Source organism: Ochlerotatus camptorhynchus, unplaced genomic scaffold, assembly GCF_037179485.1.
Source record: "Ochlerotatus camptorhynchus isolate MF236.1 unplaced genomic scaffold, CSIRO-AGI_Acam_v1.1 ptg000328l, whole genome shotgun sequence".
In the NCBI taxonomy this organism is placed as follows: domain Eukaryota; kingdom Metazoa; phylum Arthropoda; class Insecta; order Diptera; family Culicidae; genus Ochlerotatus; species Ochlerotatus camptorhynchus.
In genome coordinates this window covers 2424987-2441878 of record NW_027040816.1, presented here as the reverse complement: position 1 = coordinate 2441878, position 16892 = coordinate 2424987, and the positions used below count along the sequence as shown (strand labels likewise).

At 38.0% G+C, this 16892-nt stretch overlaps 1 protein-coding gene across 2 annotated transcripts in view; it reads left to right on the top strand.

Moving 5' to 3' along the window:
* Positions 1 to 16892, top strand: part of LOC135708174 (electron transfer flavoprotein beta subunit lysine methyltransferase-like) — a 91465-nt gene that overhangs the window by 8799 nt on the left and 65774 nt on the right. The window lies entirely within an intron of this gene.

The following is a 16892-nucleotide window of genomic DNA, read 5'->3' as shown; positions in this document are numbered from 1 at the left end:
TTCGGTAATCGAGAACATTACCGAAAAATCTGTAAACTGAATCAGCAAAATTAGCTGTCAAATTTACCGAACGATCGGTAACGTTTACCGAAAAAATAAGCATGATTTGTAATCGACTTTACCGGAGAACTGTAATTTTGAAGTCGATATGGAAAATAAAATTTACCGAAAGATCTGTAGTTTTTTAAAAGGTTACCGACTTAACTTTAATTCGCTTAAATATTGTTTCAAGGTATTTTCTTGGTTTTATCAATTGAATTAAATAATTTTTCCTTATCCTTTATTTTATTTTATTCTTACGGATATGCTTTTCGTAAATCTAAAAACCCAAAACTTACTCGTAGCGCTGGCGGTCACTGCAATCCATGCAAATATTTGGCTCCAGTTGTGGTCAATGTATTAAAGTTGAAAATTGCTGCCGGTATAAAATTTCTCTTCTTATATGGTCATTGATATGTCGGTGCAGTCCGGTAACATAGCCTGGTACTTGCGACCGACAGAAAAAACAAGCAACAACATCGGCCATCTGTAACAATAGGTGTTTTTTAGATAACGAAATACCATTACTTACGGAAAATATCTACGATTTGATCATCTTTATGCGTTGCAGCTGGTCCATAAAAGCCTCCATCATTTCACTTTTGTTTTTCATAACATTTTCCACTTACACACTTTTTTTTAAAGGTCGAAAACACATTACGGCGGATTTGACGTTTCTCGCTGTGAAAGCTACCGAACTCGGTAATGGAACGCTTTGTTTACCGAAACGTCAGTAAAATATTTCACCGAAGTCAGTGATTAAGCTGATTTACAGATCTGCCGGTATTTTTTTTTACCGTTTTCGTTGAATTGAAATGAAATCACCGAAATTCGGTAATTTTATTTACAGTTTTCAGCAATATAGCGAGAAAATACCGAAACATCTGTAATTTTTAGGATTACCGATCTAAGACGGTAATTTTATTTACCGAACTCAGGGTCTCTGTTTAAGTGTGTGGTCTTTATACGTTCGACGGAGCCGCACAACTACCACCGACCAACCGGTAGTTTCACTGTATTTCTGGATGCAGTCACGACAAGTCCGAAAACTTCACGGGCGGGATATGCCGTTGGACCGATTTCGAGGGACAGTGATATCTGGCTCTGATCGGGAAACCCGGATCCTGCAAAGAAATGAGGAAAAACATAACCTTCAAATTAGTTGGAACGCCGATTTTGCTGATGGGGGGAATACCATATAACGAAGAAGATTTTAGTTACGGAATATTGAGAGCGGCCTCACGGAACAAGGTAAAAATCCTGCCACACACAAAGTACCTTTCACCAATATAAATTACTATTATAATTGAACACGGAAACACTTCGACAACTTCGACTGAAAACGCGACGCGACCGACTTCAACGAAAGTTTGCTGTCAACTGAGCGGGCACAATTTTTTCATCCAAAATTAAGTTTAAACTACCCAACGTCAAGTTCGCTCAAGTAAACAACACGTTGAGTAATTTCTACGTAATTTTGAGTTATTTGAAACTTGAAATTTTTTTTTTGAGATTTGATCAGGGATCCGATTTGAATTGGACGTGAATGCAAGATAGAGAAAATGATTATCTCAGTTAATAAGGGGTTTAATTTAATTTGCATTTAATTGTTTAAAATTAAAAAAGAACAGTTGAGTTTCGCGAATGTATTGTGCGGAATCCAACAACATTATGGAGCAGATTTGCAGGAAACGTTTTACAAAAAGTTCAAATCAATACACCAACGTTCGTGTTAAGTGTGGAATACTATTCGAACGTGAAAATGAACATGAGTGATACCTAGTTATATTTTGCAGGATATTTACGATCATTAACATTTTTCTGTCAAATCAAAGTTTTTTTAAACCTATTAATGAGTTCTTTTGAAAGTACCTAAACGTTAGGTAAAAAGAACCTAATAACGAAAGCGATATTTACCCAATCGTTTAGTTCTACCGGAAGAAGCCAATTTTAGGTTCTTTTGAACTTAATATTAGGTAGTTTTCTATTTCCGTGTAGGATGCACCTTTGTTTACAAACAAATGATGTTGAGCTGTCAAAGACTCGCGCTTATTCCTGCTTACACTACACCAGTGCTACACCGCAAAAACGAAAACGACATTAGTTTGACAGTTGCACCATGACGAAGTGGCAGCGTATTCGTGATTTGTCCCACGCGCAAATGTCGCAAAAAGACATTTCAATCGCCGTGGGAGTGTCGCGGTGGACCGTCAAAAAGGTTTTAGACCGAAAAAAGAAAGGACAACTATCCACGAAGGTGGCCACAGGTCGTCCGAGGTCAGCTTGGGTTCCGAGGGTTATCGCTGCTATCAAAAGGAAGATTCAGGTGAATCCAGTGCGTTCAATAAGGAAAATGGCAAAGGAAAACGCGATCAGTGACTTTACGGCTTGGAAGATCGTAAAGGAAGATTGCGGAGCAAAATCGAGGGCACGGAAAAAAAACTCACATGATTACCAACCGCATCCGGGAGCTACGAGTCGAACGTTGCAAGAAAATCTTGAACTTCCTTAAGCGAAAAAATCCGGTAATCCTGTTCACCGACGAGAGCATGTTTACCGTCGATCCCGTATCAAATTCCAGAACCGACCGGTATATTAGTTCTCTTCCGGTAAAAGACGTGGCCGACGAGCACAAGAACGTGTATCTGACCAAGCATTCTGCTAGCGTTAGGTGTTTGGATTGGTGGCTTCCGATGGCAAGAAAATGGACCCGGTGTTCATTCCAGAAGGCGATAAGGTCAACACACAGGTCTACATCGGGATTTTAAGAAAGTATGTTCTCCCGTGGATCGAAGAACAGTCCGGTACGAAGCCAAATGTGGTATTTCAACTAGATGGGGCTCCGTGCCACACCTCGAACCGCACTCAGAAGTGGCTGCAGGAACATTTTCCGTTCTGGGCGAAGGATATGTGGCCGCCATCCAGCCCCGATCTTAATCCGTTGGATTACTCAATATGGCGCGTTATGAAGGCCAAGGCCTGTTCTAAACGCCACCCGAGTACAGCAAGCCTCAGACAAACATTGACCCGTACCTGGAGAGAAATGGATCCAGACTACATTATTAGAACCTGCCACGCATTCCGGAAGCGTATGGAGGCCGTAATTGCAGCAAGTGGAAACTCGATCGATGATTAACATAGTTTAAGACTCTGACAAACATCCCCCCTTTGAATAAATAAAAAAAATCGAAAACGAAATTTTTAGATTTTTTTTAAATTTTGACTTTACTTAATGGTGCAAACATTATCACGCATACGGTACGCTGCTTTACCGCAACAAAACAGGACCTTCCGCAAAACATCACAATGACTCCCAGTAACCACACAACAACTCTCGAATATCTCACAGAAGGACGCGATTAAGGAGACTACTACATAGACAACAAGAAGACTACAACATTAGGGTGTCCCAAAATTGCATTATGTCTGGAAATCTGGGGGCTCACCCTCCAAATGATAGCTAAGGGTGTTACAAACAAACTTTTGTATGGCGGCAACTCTGGTTCAACTTTCAATCAGACAAGCGAAACGTTGTTAGGAGGGTTGCCTAGCTCGTTGTGACATGGCAATGCCAAAGTAAGGCCTTCAAGAAGAAAAATCAGAGCTATTGCCAGCTTTGAAGATGTGTAGGATGCGGTTGAGTTACTTCTTCAACATAAGCGTGAACCACATCAATGAAGAGCTACGAAACGGTACTGTCCGTGCAGAATTCTGGAGCCAGCAGGTGACAAACAAAGTTCCGGTTGAGTTTCCGAAAAACTTCTCAAGCAGTGTACCATTGATATGCAAGCAGCTTCGGTAGCCACAACTTGAATGGTTTTTTTTCCGATTGAAAGTTGTTGGGTTTCATGCTTGAATCGAAAGTACGTGATGACGGCCAACTCCGACGGCAAACGGTTTCTGGGCAAATGCTTCCTCGCAATACCGGTGATGAGATCCGACTTGAGCTTGGTTTTTGGTGGCATGATTTTCTTTTTTGGTTCTGCTTGCTCTCCGCTCATATATCCTCCTATTGAATTCTAGAAACTTCGAAACAAATTTTATCAAGTGATTTGCAACAAAGTAGGTGATTTGTTTTGCCCATGAAATTTTCAATCTTTCTGCTGCAATTGATTGATAATAGCGCTATTTTTAACACCCACTTTTAAGGGTTGAATTCAGTGTTGTACCAAAAAAACATCATTTTAGAGAATTTGAAAATTGTAACTAACAAATTGGACACAGAACATGTCGTAGCAATTTTTTCTCTTATAGTTTTGACCCTTCGGGAATCTGCAAAAAATATAAAAGGGTGAGGTTTCACTGAAATTTAAAGTACTAAAAATATTTATTTGATAATAGCTATGAAAAATGGACTTTTTTCAAAAATCTCGTCGGCGCGACCTCTAAAAAACATTTCCCAGAGTTGTCGCCATACAAAAGTTTGTTTGTAACATCCTTAGCTATCATTTGGAGGGTGAGCCCCCAGATTTGCAGACATAGTGCAATTTTGGGACACCCTACTACAACATTGACAGCAAACAAACATTTCAAACTCTATAAAAGAACCACTACCTACCACTAACTAGGTAAACCTCTTTCTGGAGGTTTCAGAGACGAACCAGCCCACGGCTGAAAGTCTCTCTAATAAAGGAAAAAAAAATGAAACACACTTAGCACTTGCACACTTTCGGAGCACCTAGCTTAAAACACAGAGAACAGACATCCAAGTAAAATTCCTAAAGTGTGTAAGAAATTTAGACATTTGAAACTAGCAATATCGTGGTGGCGCTAGTGTCACTGTCCATCGACGTCGATGACCGGCAGACGTCATCTTAACATGATGTCAAAATTGTTGTGAGCAAAACATAGTTTGTTAAAAACCGATCAAAACATGGGCCGCAAGTGCGAGTTTTATTGGTGCGCAAATAGACAAGGTGTTACCAAGCGAAAATCTTTTCACAATTTTCCTAAGGATTCTGAATTGCCCGAACTACAGGACATTTTCTTCTCACGTGGAGTCCGAGCGCTTGCAACGAAAAGGTTATGTTCCGCCCATTTCCCCCGGATGCTTTTCGATTTCCTGGAAGAACGGATGCAGGGCAAGCAGTGTTCAAATCTTCCCACATTTTTCTGAATTTAAATGAGGGCTAATTGGAGTTCACAACCTCACTGAATCATTTGAAGATACACTGCCAGTGAACTCAAGAAAAGTGAGTTTTGCTCCTGACTACTATGCCCAGTTTAAATTGGAACGAAAAACGGTTGTATATCTACAGGAAACTTAGTTTTTTCAGGGTGTCTGCTACCTGTAAAAACCTGTAAAACCGGGAATTTACAGGGAATTTTATTTTTTTTCTGGAAAAATCTGGAATATTCAGGGAATTTTGGTTCCACTCAGGAAATTTTCCAATTATCACTTCATTCGTAATTCAAAAGAAGTTTTTCGTTCAGTTTCTCGAAACGTTTCTTAAGGACACTGAACTTGACAAGCATCTGACAGCTAAGACAACGTGTGCGAACGAGACAAGTTCATTCAGAGAGTCTTGTCACGCTCGCTCTTCGCTGATTTGTATGTGGAGGATCAAAATCGTCGTAAAAAGGAAACAGCCGAAAAAGAGAGACTGGCAACCGTCAAAAGGAAGCATACGAAGCATGTATTGTATAAGAATAAGCATGCCAGACAGCAGGTCTGAGACCCAACATAGAATTTTTTTTGAGCTTCAGAGAGGGTTGGAGATCTACTGAGAAATTTGTTGAGCTTCAGGGTAGTTCGTAGATCTTGAGAACAGAACTACAAACAAATTAAAAGTTATTAACAGAAATTCATAAAAACAAAATCATAGGAGAGGTCGTAGATCTTCAGATAAATGTTCAAAAAAAATTTCAAAACTTCAAGCAACCAAATTAATTTCAAATCAATTTGTAAAACTATAAGCGAAATTTTACAAATCTTCAGGGAAATTCGCATAACTTCAGACAAGTCCAAGAATCTACAGTGAAATATTAAGTATTTGACAGAAGTTTGAAGATCCTCGAAACATTATTCAACATCAGAAAAGTTCGTACATCTTCAGAACAAAGCTACATAACTTTGAAAAAAATTACAGGACTTCAGAAAAAATGACAAGAATCTCAGAAATGTTAATGGATGTTCAGTAAAAATTGCAGAACTTCAGGGAAGTTCAGCGATTTAAAAAAAATATATACACGATTTCAGGAAAATTTGTAGATCTTGAGAGAGACATTTAAAACTTCAAAGAAGCTCAAATATTTTCAGATAAATTTTTACAACTTTAGGTAATCTTCAAGGAAATTTTCAAATCTTCAGGGTAACCCTAGAGGAATTTACAAAACATCAGAGAAGTTTGCAGATCTACTGAGAAATTTATTGAGCCTCAAGTTTTTTTTGAAGATCTTGGGAATAGAGTTACGGAGCTTAAGACAACTTTACAGAACTTCAAAGATATTTGCAGGAATTTGACAGAAAGTTTCACAGTTTCACACAAATGTGAGATCTTCAGAAAAAGTCGTTAAATGTCAGAAAAGCACCTCAATTCCAGAAACAAATCGCAGCGAAGTACAAAAGTACAAGATTTTGCAGAACTCCATGGTAGTCGGAAATAGATAGATCTAAAGAACTTCAGAGAAGTCCGTAGACCTTAAGAGAAGTCTGTAGAACGTCAGAAAGTTCGTACGTTCTTAGAAAAATTTGCAAAACTTCAGCAAAACTCACAGATCTTCGGGAAAGTTCGCCGATCTTTAGATCAAGAATCCACAAAGAAATTTAAAGAACTTTAGAAAAGTTCGGAGATCTACTGTGAAATTTATTGAGCTTCAGGGCAGTTCGTAGATTTTTAGAGCAGAAAAAAAACTTCCGGTAAGCTCAAAAATTTCTAGATAATCTTTCAATTCTTTAGAAAATTGTATAGATGTTCAGAGATATTTGCAGATATTCATTGAATCATGAAAATCTGCAGAGAAAATTACAGAACTTTCGAGAAGTTTGTAGATTATGAGAAATTTTGTGAACATCAGATAATTGTTGATCTTCAAGGATCTTAAATCTTCAGGGATTCAGGAACTTTGTAGGTTTTTAGGAAAATTTGCTGAACTTCTGAAGAACACACAGAACTTCCAAGAAATCTGTAGAACTACCGAGACATTTGCAGATTGTCAGGAAAGATTGTTGATCTTTAAAGAAATTTTACCGGAGAACAGAAACAAAACTTTAGGGACGTCAAAAGGTTTGAAGACCTTGCAGAATTCAGTTGTTAACAGAAATTTTCAGAACTCAAGGAATCATGTATATCTAGTGAGAACTTTTCCCACTAGCTTGTCTAAAGTTGGTATCGACATTCTGGCGAAGTTTTGAAATCCATTTTCATCTTCATATCGCAGCTCTTGATGGACAAGATGAGCCAAATCCCTGCCGGTGTTCCTCTTGAGCAACCATTCCCTGCTCCACAAAGTTCACCTTCTTTTTCTTATTTTATTTAAAATAATAAAAGCAAATACGTCTGCCGAAACTAGAGCAGTTTTCCGGTAATTCATGATGGAAGTATTTACTTTTGATTACTGATACAATTTTGTTTTGAAATCTAAATTGACAGTTCTCTCGACATGTGCAAGCAGTGTGAACACCAGCAAACAGGGGGGTTCGACAAAGTGTGTCGAAAGTAAATTCAAGCAGATTTTTCATTATGGCGGCGGTCAAAATCAGACCAAGAAATCAGATAGTCTAAACGGACCTTAAGAGGTTTTAGACTTGTGAAACCATGATTTATTCTATCTTGATCTTCCAAACAGAGTTGGATTCAAACATGTTATCAAAATGATATTTTGTTTTTGAAAGCATATTGTTATCAAATTTTGATATATCGTTTTATCGAAATAGTATAGACAGGTTTCTTACTTGTATTTATATTCTTGAATTAAAAAAATACTAGACAAATACCAAAAAAGAATGTAATATTGATTGACGTAATGCATGCTACTGTATGAATAACTAATGTGATTGCAAAACCCAAATACAATACAATACAATACAACATGGATATAATTTCTTTTCGCGAATTATGTGTAGGATAAATGCACCAATAGTGGAGGTACTTTAGTGCAATGTGTTCCTATGGTGGCTTATAGAGTCTCCCTAAGCCGCTATAGAAGTACATTGTACTAACGTACCTCCACTATTGGTGCATTTACTAAACATAAATTGTACAAATTAACATTAAACAACCTATGTGCATCTGTTCTGCTATAATATTCAATAGCTTATTTGCTGTGCCGACTTATAAGTACCAACGCCCAAGTTTGAACAATCGAAAATAACATAAATTAATAAGTACATAAAAGGAATTCTAGATGGATAAATATATAAAATAATAATGTGTATAATTTGTATGCACCTGGAATTTTTTTCATCCGGCCTGGAAAAACCTGGAAAACTCAGGGAATTTGATTCCTTGGATTGAGTAGACACCCTGTTTTTATTCGAAAATAATGGTTCCGCAGAAACTCGATTGATTTCCGTTGTTTTGTCTTGTTTGCTTTGAACTGATTTGACAGTTCATTTGGATACACGGTCAATAAGATCAACCCAAATAAGTGATAACTCGAGTCACAACATTCCGTATGTGTTTCTAACGTATTTTAATTTGAACTTTTACACATAATTTTTCGAACAATTTGTTTAAGCTTGGGTGTTTGTTCTGTGTGGTTAAACTGAAATGTAATTTAATTTGAATTTAAAACAAATGAAGATTTAAAAAACAACAAAACCATGCTGTTAATCTATTGAAAATATTTCCATTAGTTGTGAAATTCTACAACTTTTGCCAATCATCCTCGTGAGCAGAAAAGATTCACGTCCCGGTCTGCCAAATTGATTATCAAGTCTCACGGACGATTACCGCATAAGGAAACTTGTAGGTGGCAATGAAATGCAACAGATAAACTGCAATTCAAAAGTTTTCAAGAGCATGTGTCGATTTTCATTACACAGAGAGAAGGAATTTCCTCTGTTAGCAATCAGCTTCCAGCATCTCGTACCCCCACATGAACTATTTTTAAAACTCAGCCCCGTCAGTTTACTAGCCCTTATCGCGCCAAGTTGCGTCACGAACCATCCAATCGTGATCGTTCCTACGTCATTGTTCTTTCTTCCATTGGAATCCACTTTTAACCGTTCGTCAGTCACGTATCAAAATTTCCTACAAATCAACTTTTATATTAAGAACATTCAACTACTGCGATTGCCCTTGATGATCGCTCCCGGCTTCTCGGCTCGGTTAGATGCTATTTGATCCAAGTCACGCCAGCCATCAGTAGACGGACCACGCCCCCCTCGATTTCGATCAATCAATCCGTTTGCTCCACTCGTGGGTCATACTAATAGAGCCGGGCCCGTAGGTGTTGATCCAATTAACTCAAGTGAGCAGTATCAGTAGCTCAACGCGACTGCGGGTGCGCAAACATATTTGCTCCAATGATCCGATGTTTTGCGCGCCATCATCATCACTCTCGATTGTCGTCATAACTGGGGCGAAAAATTAGTAGCTCTCAAAACGCAAAACCATGTTTCCCTGGTTAGACTTTGCACGATTGCGTCGTTAAAGCAAAACGGAATGACGGCGGAGGCGACAATGGATTGTTATGCACTCAATTGGCACGTTCTCGAGTTCCCCAAATGAAATTTGATGTTTTTTTTTTTTTCATTTTGAACGGCACATCAATTGTTCTGTTTGCTTCGCGGAACGAATGAATCAACCCAACCGCACGACGACGACGACTGTTGATAATTACATCTAGGTTGGTTTGGGTCTTACATTTTTATCAGGGCGAGCGCGCGTTCCCGCTCTAAATTAAAAGCACAATGTGAATCCCCAACGCAATAATAAAAAAAAATCAAAGGCTTTCCCAACGTATTACTCACCCAAAGGCTGATTCATACCCACAGAAAGGTGTATTCCAATACTAAGTAAATAGGTATGTACAGTAGGGGCCCATGAAAATGGTCATCTTGCATTTCCAAAACCGACCATGTATAAAATGTTCATAGTCTCGAAAATAAGACCTTGTGCACAATTTTAGCTCAGTCGGACATGGTTTAGGAGTGGCACATGAAATTTTGCTTGATGTAAAATGACTTTAAAATGTATGAAACGTCGAAATCGTGTGTAATCTAGGAAAAAAAATGTTTTGTTAAAAGTCGACTTTCTGGAACCCATGATATGGAAAACTATTCACAACTGTGTGTGTGTGTGTGTGTGTAGGTGTGTGTATTCCCTCTAACCCCCACTGGCCGGCAGTGTTATTATGGAAGAACTCTCTCTACAATGTCGCATTTATGGTCATTGTAGACAGCTTTAGTCCATTTCAGAATGTCTGGAGAGTCACGCCCATTCCGAGGTTACTTTCACTCACAATAAGCCCCGCATGTATGCATCACCGTTATCAAATGGATATTGGTGATACATGCACACTTCCAGGTTCGAAAATATTCTTTTCAACCCTGGCATGCAAGGTTGCAAAGACTCATTTCAGCTAAAACAATGTTTTTCTAAATTATGAAATAATTAGATGCCATGATCAAATTTTGAATTGGTAGGATACAAGAAGAGGTTGCAAAGAATGTGTTTGACATATTAAACCTGTTTATTTCACTTCATGAGAGTCACAATCAGCGATTTTTCACAAACTCACTCACTCACTCACTCACTCACTCAGCGATCAGCAAATCGCTGATTGTGACTCATAGAAAGCAAAATTTACAGGTTTTATGTTTCCAACGCATACTTTGTAACCTCTTCTTGTAAGTTACAAGTAAAACATGCCATCATACCATCTTTTGGTTTTATTATTCCGAAAAACATTATTTTAGCTGAAATGAGTCTTTGCAACCTTGCTGGCATGTATTTAGTTCAATTTTGATATTTTTTTTTTTTTTAAATAAATGGAAAGCTCTCACCATATTCTGCTCTTCCGCCGTCGTTATTTGCTTCTTTTGGAATCCCTTGGACTTTTTCTCTAACGCTTCGTATTTCATTCCGTGCTTCACCGGCAATTTCCTTCCGTAGACCGTCCTTGGTTGGTTGGTTCTAATATGATTCCGCCTTTTTTGGTCGGTTTGATGTCCACCATATGTTATTGAATTGCCATGGTGATCTGGGACGAGGCTCACGTCCAAAGTCACTGGTCCATCGAGCGCTCCGTTTGCGAAAGGAGAATGAAAGAAAGAAATACGAAAGGGATCAGCTAACCATACTCAAGCAAAGTAAGAATATACAAGCTATATTCCGACTATATGGTTACTTGGGTACTCATATGGCCGTCAGAATGGTTCATCGGTTGCGAAGTGAAGTATTTCTGAAAGTGATGCGTAATATTTCTCAATGTTTTGAATTTATCCTAACGTTACCTCAATGTTATATCACAGACAAGTAGACACAACACATTGAACATTTATAATTGTAAACCCTACCGCCATCTGTCGTATATACTTTGATGGGCAATACACTCAACAGATGGTTGTAGCAAAGATGAATACTAAGATGAAACTCAGAATGCACTTCATGTAATTTTTATGGCCACAAAAATAAACAAATGCAGTAAAAGCAGCGTAATGTCAGTTCATGTACTGTATTAATAAAAAAATTGTCCTTTTCAGCAACTAATATAACATCATATTTTCGCCATGATTGAAGTGCATTCCCTTTGATGTGATATTAAAATACTAGAGATTAAAAAAAAAAGTGGGAATGCCCTCAACATAACTGAAACTGGAATTTAAATTGTTGCTGCTCAAATATTAAGGGGTAATCAAACCTAATGAAGGAAGAATTCTTGTTACTGAAATCGGTTTTAAGCCAATAGGACATAGTGTACGTTATGTTTTTCAACTGTAACTAGCAGTCCGCGGTATGTCTTGAAGTAGACTCTTTAAATGAAGCTTCAAATTAAATTCCGCTGTTTCATTAGAGAACATGGTTTAGTTATGTTCCAGTTCCCTTTATGTTAGGTGAGTTCCAGTTCCAGGTATGCTAGTTGAGACCATTAACATTTGTTAGAAAACCTCTAGTACTACCTGCATTCCACAACCAAGTCCGAATAAATCTTGTTGTAGGGTATTCGAAATTTCATCACAAACCGGAAGTCACCATCTTGGATTCCAAAATGACATCAAACATCGATTTACGGCCTCTACAAGTCGATCTCGTACCTACATTGTAACGTATTTGATAGTTTTTCACAAACTGGAATTCGCCATCTTGATTCCAAAATGGTGTTGTTAATTGATTTCCATCCTCTACACGACGTTTCCGTTTCGAAAAGGATTCCAAAATTACGTCAATCATCGTTCTTGTTCCGAAAATATCCATATTGTTGGCTATTTGACAGTTTTTCACAAACCGGAAGTCACCATCTTGGATTCCAAAATGACGTCACCCATCGATTTCCGTCCAATACACGTCGATAACTATATTGAAGGGTATTTGACAGTATTTCTCCGTTTTTTTACAACCAGAAGCTGCCATATTGGATTTCAAGATGGCGTCTGCCATTGATATCCAGTCTGTATAAGTCTTCCCCATTCCATGATTTCAAAAATACCCATATTGAAGGATATTTGGCATTATTTCCCAGTTTTAATCTAACCAGAAGCCGCCATCTTGGATTTCAAAATGGCGTCAGACATTGATTTCCGGTCTCAAGACGTCATCCTGATTCCAAAAATAGACATATTGGAGGATATTTGGCTTTATATCCCAGCTTTGCTACAACCGGAAGCCGCCATCTTGGATTTCAAAATGGCGTCAGACATTGATTTCCGGTATTTATACGTCATCCTGATTTCAAAAATACCCATATTGAAGGATATTTGGCATTATTGCACAGTTTTCCTACAACTGGAAGCCGTCACCTTGGATTTCAAAATGGCGTCAGACTTTGATATCCGGTATATATACGTCATCCTGATTTCAAAAATACCCATAGTGAAGGATATTTGGCGTTATATCCCAGTTTTTCTACAACCCGAAGCCGCCATCTTGGATTTCAAAATGGCGTCAGACATTGATTTCCGGTCTCAAGACGTCACCCTGATTCCGGAAATACCCATTTTGAAAGGTATTTGACAGGTGTTTAAAGGTGTTTAAATTTTTTTCTATAACCGGAAGCCGTTATCTTGGATTTCAAGGTGGCGTTGGTTGACGATTTCCGATCTCCACGTCACACCGATTCTGGAAATACTCACATTGCGTAATACATCATTTGAATTCACAGTTTTTCTGTATTCAAAAACCGCTATTTCGACTTGACACTGCATAATATTATTCATCAAATACAATTTCTGTTTAGTTATCTGCCATCACTGGCAATTCTGAATAATGCGCACCACGCACATAAACACACAACAGTACCGGATCGGTTCTTGAATTCAAAACATCATCCTTGTGAACACAGAACACCGGTACTGGAAAATCAGAACCGCACCGTGTGCAGCGAACTGGTGAACACGGTGCGGTGTTACTTGCAACTACCAAACCGAACCGACAGCAGCACCATACACTCGGTACAACAGATCAGCACATTGGTTATGCTTTAGAAAACCGTACCGGTGCTGTACCGGTGTTTTGCCCATCACTGGTTACCAGCAGCCCTTCATGTTTTTGCTACCGAATCCGCATATGTCAGGTCATAACGAATACACTGTTCTTACTCCAGACAATCAACCAACCGATATACAAGAAATGGAAAACAGTTCAAATATTAAAAAATCTTTAACTACTTACTTCCAAAACTTCACTGAATAAGTTACCGCTTTGACACATTTTCAATAGCTACTGAGTGCATTTATGTTATGTATTTTCAATAAAATATGAAATCAAAAACTTAACATTTCCACTAACAACCTGTTTTCACATCCAAATCAATTGTAATCCAGTTGACCACTCATATGGAAAACTATTCACAACTATCACAAAACCACTTGAATATAATTTCAAACCATTACTAGCATTTCGAGATATTTCACTAAGGTGGTTCACTTATTTTTCATTTGGATGGACCTTCTAATATTTGAAACTTCAAAAATACACGCAAAAATCAAAAGGTGAGAACGACCCAAATTTGAGGTTAGTTCACCCAGAATCGCCAAAAATGCAGGAACACAGTGATGAGTAAATTTGCCTCATGGTTTCCTGTGGAAAACCCCTAGAATATGCCGGAAAATGGGGAAAATTGACGAAAATTTTACGCAGTCTATACAGCAAAAAAATGTAATATCGATCAATGTAATTCAAGCTGATGTATTAAATAATCATGTAATAGCAAAAAGCAGATACAATATTACATCAATGTATATAATTTTGTTCGCAAAATCGATGTACATCGTACAACGTTATAAAGGGTGATACGGTCAAAATTTGGTCAAGGGAAAACGCGTGTAAATCGGTGAAATCGTTTATTTAAAAAATCAAATTAAATTTCTTTTTCAAGTTCAATTAGTATAAAATTCAGGAAAAATATTCAGTTAGGCTTCCGCTTTTCCAAATCCGAATTGCCGGGCCTTACGCTTGACCCCTGCCATCAGATTTTGTACAGCCACCTTGTCCACCTTCTTCGCCGCAGAAAGCCAGTTTGCCTTGAACTGCTGCTCGCCCTTAGCAGTTTTTTTGGTCTTCTTTAGGTTATTACACAACCGATGGATTGGCCTGGTTGCAGCAGTTTGGATGTAATATTCAACAACTTTTTTTTTCTGTGTAGAAGTAATGCCAATAGACTGAGTGAATCCAATCTTCACTTTTCTCATCTTCGGGAGGTTTTTCCTGGACAAACCGGGAAAACATGAGGCAAATTTACTCATCGCTAAGTTCCTGCACTTTATGTGACTTATGAGTTGACTAAACTCAAATTTGGGTCCGTTCTCATCCGCCGTGTACCTGTCCAAGGGCGTAGCCAGGTTTCGAGCTAGGGAGGGGCGAAAAAAAATTACCATGGAAAATTTGGCCGAATGCCATTTCACCGAACGCCATTTCCTCGAAAGCCTTTGTGTTGCCGAGTTTAGGGGGGGGGGGGGGCAGTCGCCCCCCCTGCCCCTATCTGGCTACGCCTATGTACCTGTCCACTTGCAGCCGTGCCGTACACTGTAAAATGTCACATCGGATGATGGTTATGAAAAAATGTCAACATTTACCAGCACTGAGCAGGGCTGTGGAAGTTGGAATCAGAGTCGAGAAAAATTTATCGAACTTAAAGGTCGGAGTCGGTGGAATTATACCGTACAATGTATGAGGAACTTTCTCTAGCTAATAGATTATCACACTAAAGCTTCATGTTAGATAGCATTTCCAACCAATCTTTTTTTTTTTAATTTACTTCCAAAATTATGCGACCCACATCGGTATTACTCAGTTTACACCAGTACCGCACAAAGAGTGTCTATCAATCACCTTCAGCGCTGTGAACGTTTCCGAGCAGAGACGATAAGTGCCAAAAATCACCGCCGATACAATCTTATCACAGCTGAAATTTTTCGCAAATTATTGCTAATTATAGCTAACCGAATCTGGTTATCTCAGCTGTGTTCGAGTTACGCTGCTAATGATTGTAAAATTCCAACTTCCAATCATTGGCTATGGCTGACGACAGTGCTGATTCAATGTTGCATAAATTGTTAAAGGTTTACAACAGAAAATCAGGGCCGTGAGAGACTGAGTCGGATACGGATGCATTTTTGGTGTCGGAGTCGAAGAAAAAGTACCGACTGCTACTCCGACGCCTGCTGGATCATAATTGGGTTCTTTAAGGGTATAGAGGTAAATGCATGAAAAATGGAACCCAAATCCAAAATTTCATTAATTTTGGTTCACTGGAACTATTTAAATCAGAACGATTACATTTGCAAAAATCACCTTATTAGCGCCCCTCGGTGTCACTTTGTATGGGAGCGAACTGTCAGTGTGTCAGTTTAGTGTCAAACAGTGAAGTTATTATTTTGCTTTAAATCTTGATTTTAAAATCGAGATGAAAGTATGTGGGTTCGAAAAAAATATCGCTGTGCTCAGAAAACGAAGCTCTTTCAGATGATGTATAAAAACCGATATATTGGTCAAAATTAAAGAACCCAATTTGAAACTAGAGCTTGTCGAATTTTTTTCCATGTTCGACTTTTTTGGCTCATACTGGAATCGACTGGATTTGAGTGTGTTTCATAAAAATGAACCACTTGATTTCGATCTAGCAAACCACTTCCTCACAGGTCGTAGCTGTATGGTTTGAAATTTTTGTTTATTTTTTAAAAGTTTTATTCGGCATGATGTAACTGTATAACTTTTACTATTTTACAGGGCACAAAACAATGACAGTTAATGTATTTTTGTCACTGATCTTTGTGGCACAACATGGAATTGGGACGTATATAAAGACTCTCGATGAAGTCGAATAAAAATAATCAGAGTTTTAACATAAGTTCCCTGGAATGTAAAACAAAAAAAAATTCAAGGGACTTCTGAAAAATAAAACAAATTTAATTGCAAAACAATAGAGAATCATATATAGGACTTAAATTTAATTTAATTTTTATTTGCAGCCATGGTCATGCAGTGTTCATTGCAACTGTTGTTCACAGTTTCGTAAATTTCAATGATAGTGTTCGGTTCACCTTCGAAAATAATAGTAACAGTTGAGAGAAATTATTGTAAATTGATCTATTAAGGATCCTCTATTAGCTGTTTTAACCATTTTCGCTTAAATAATGACCTTCTAATTATTATTAACACAATATTTTTCAATAAGTTGTAAGTTTATCCATTACTTAGTGTGACTGATGCGTAAAACAGATACATTACTTTATTTTACACATGATAATC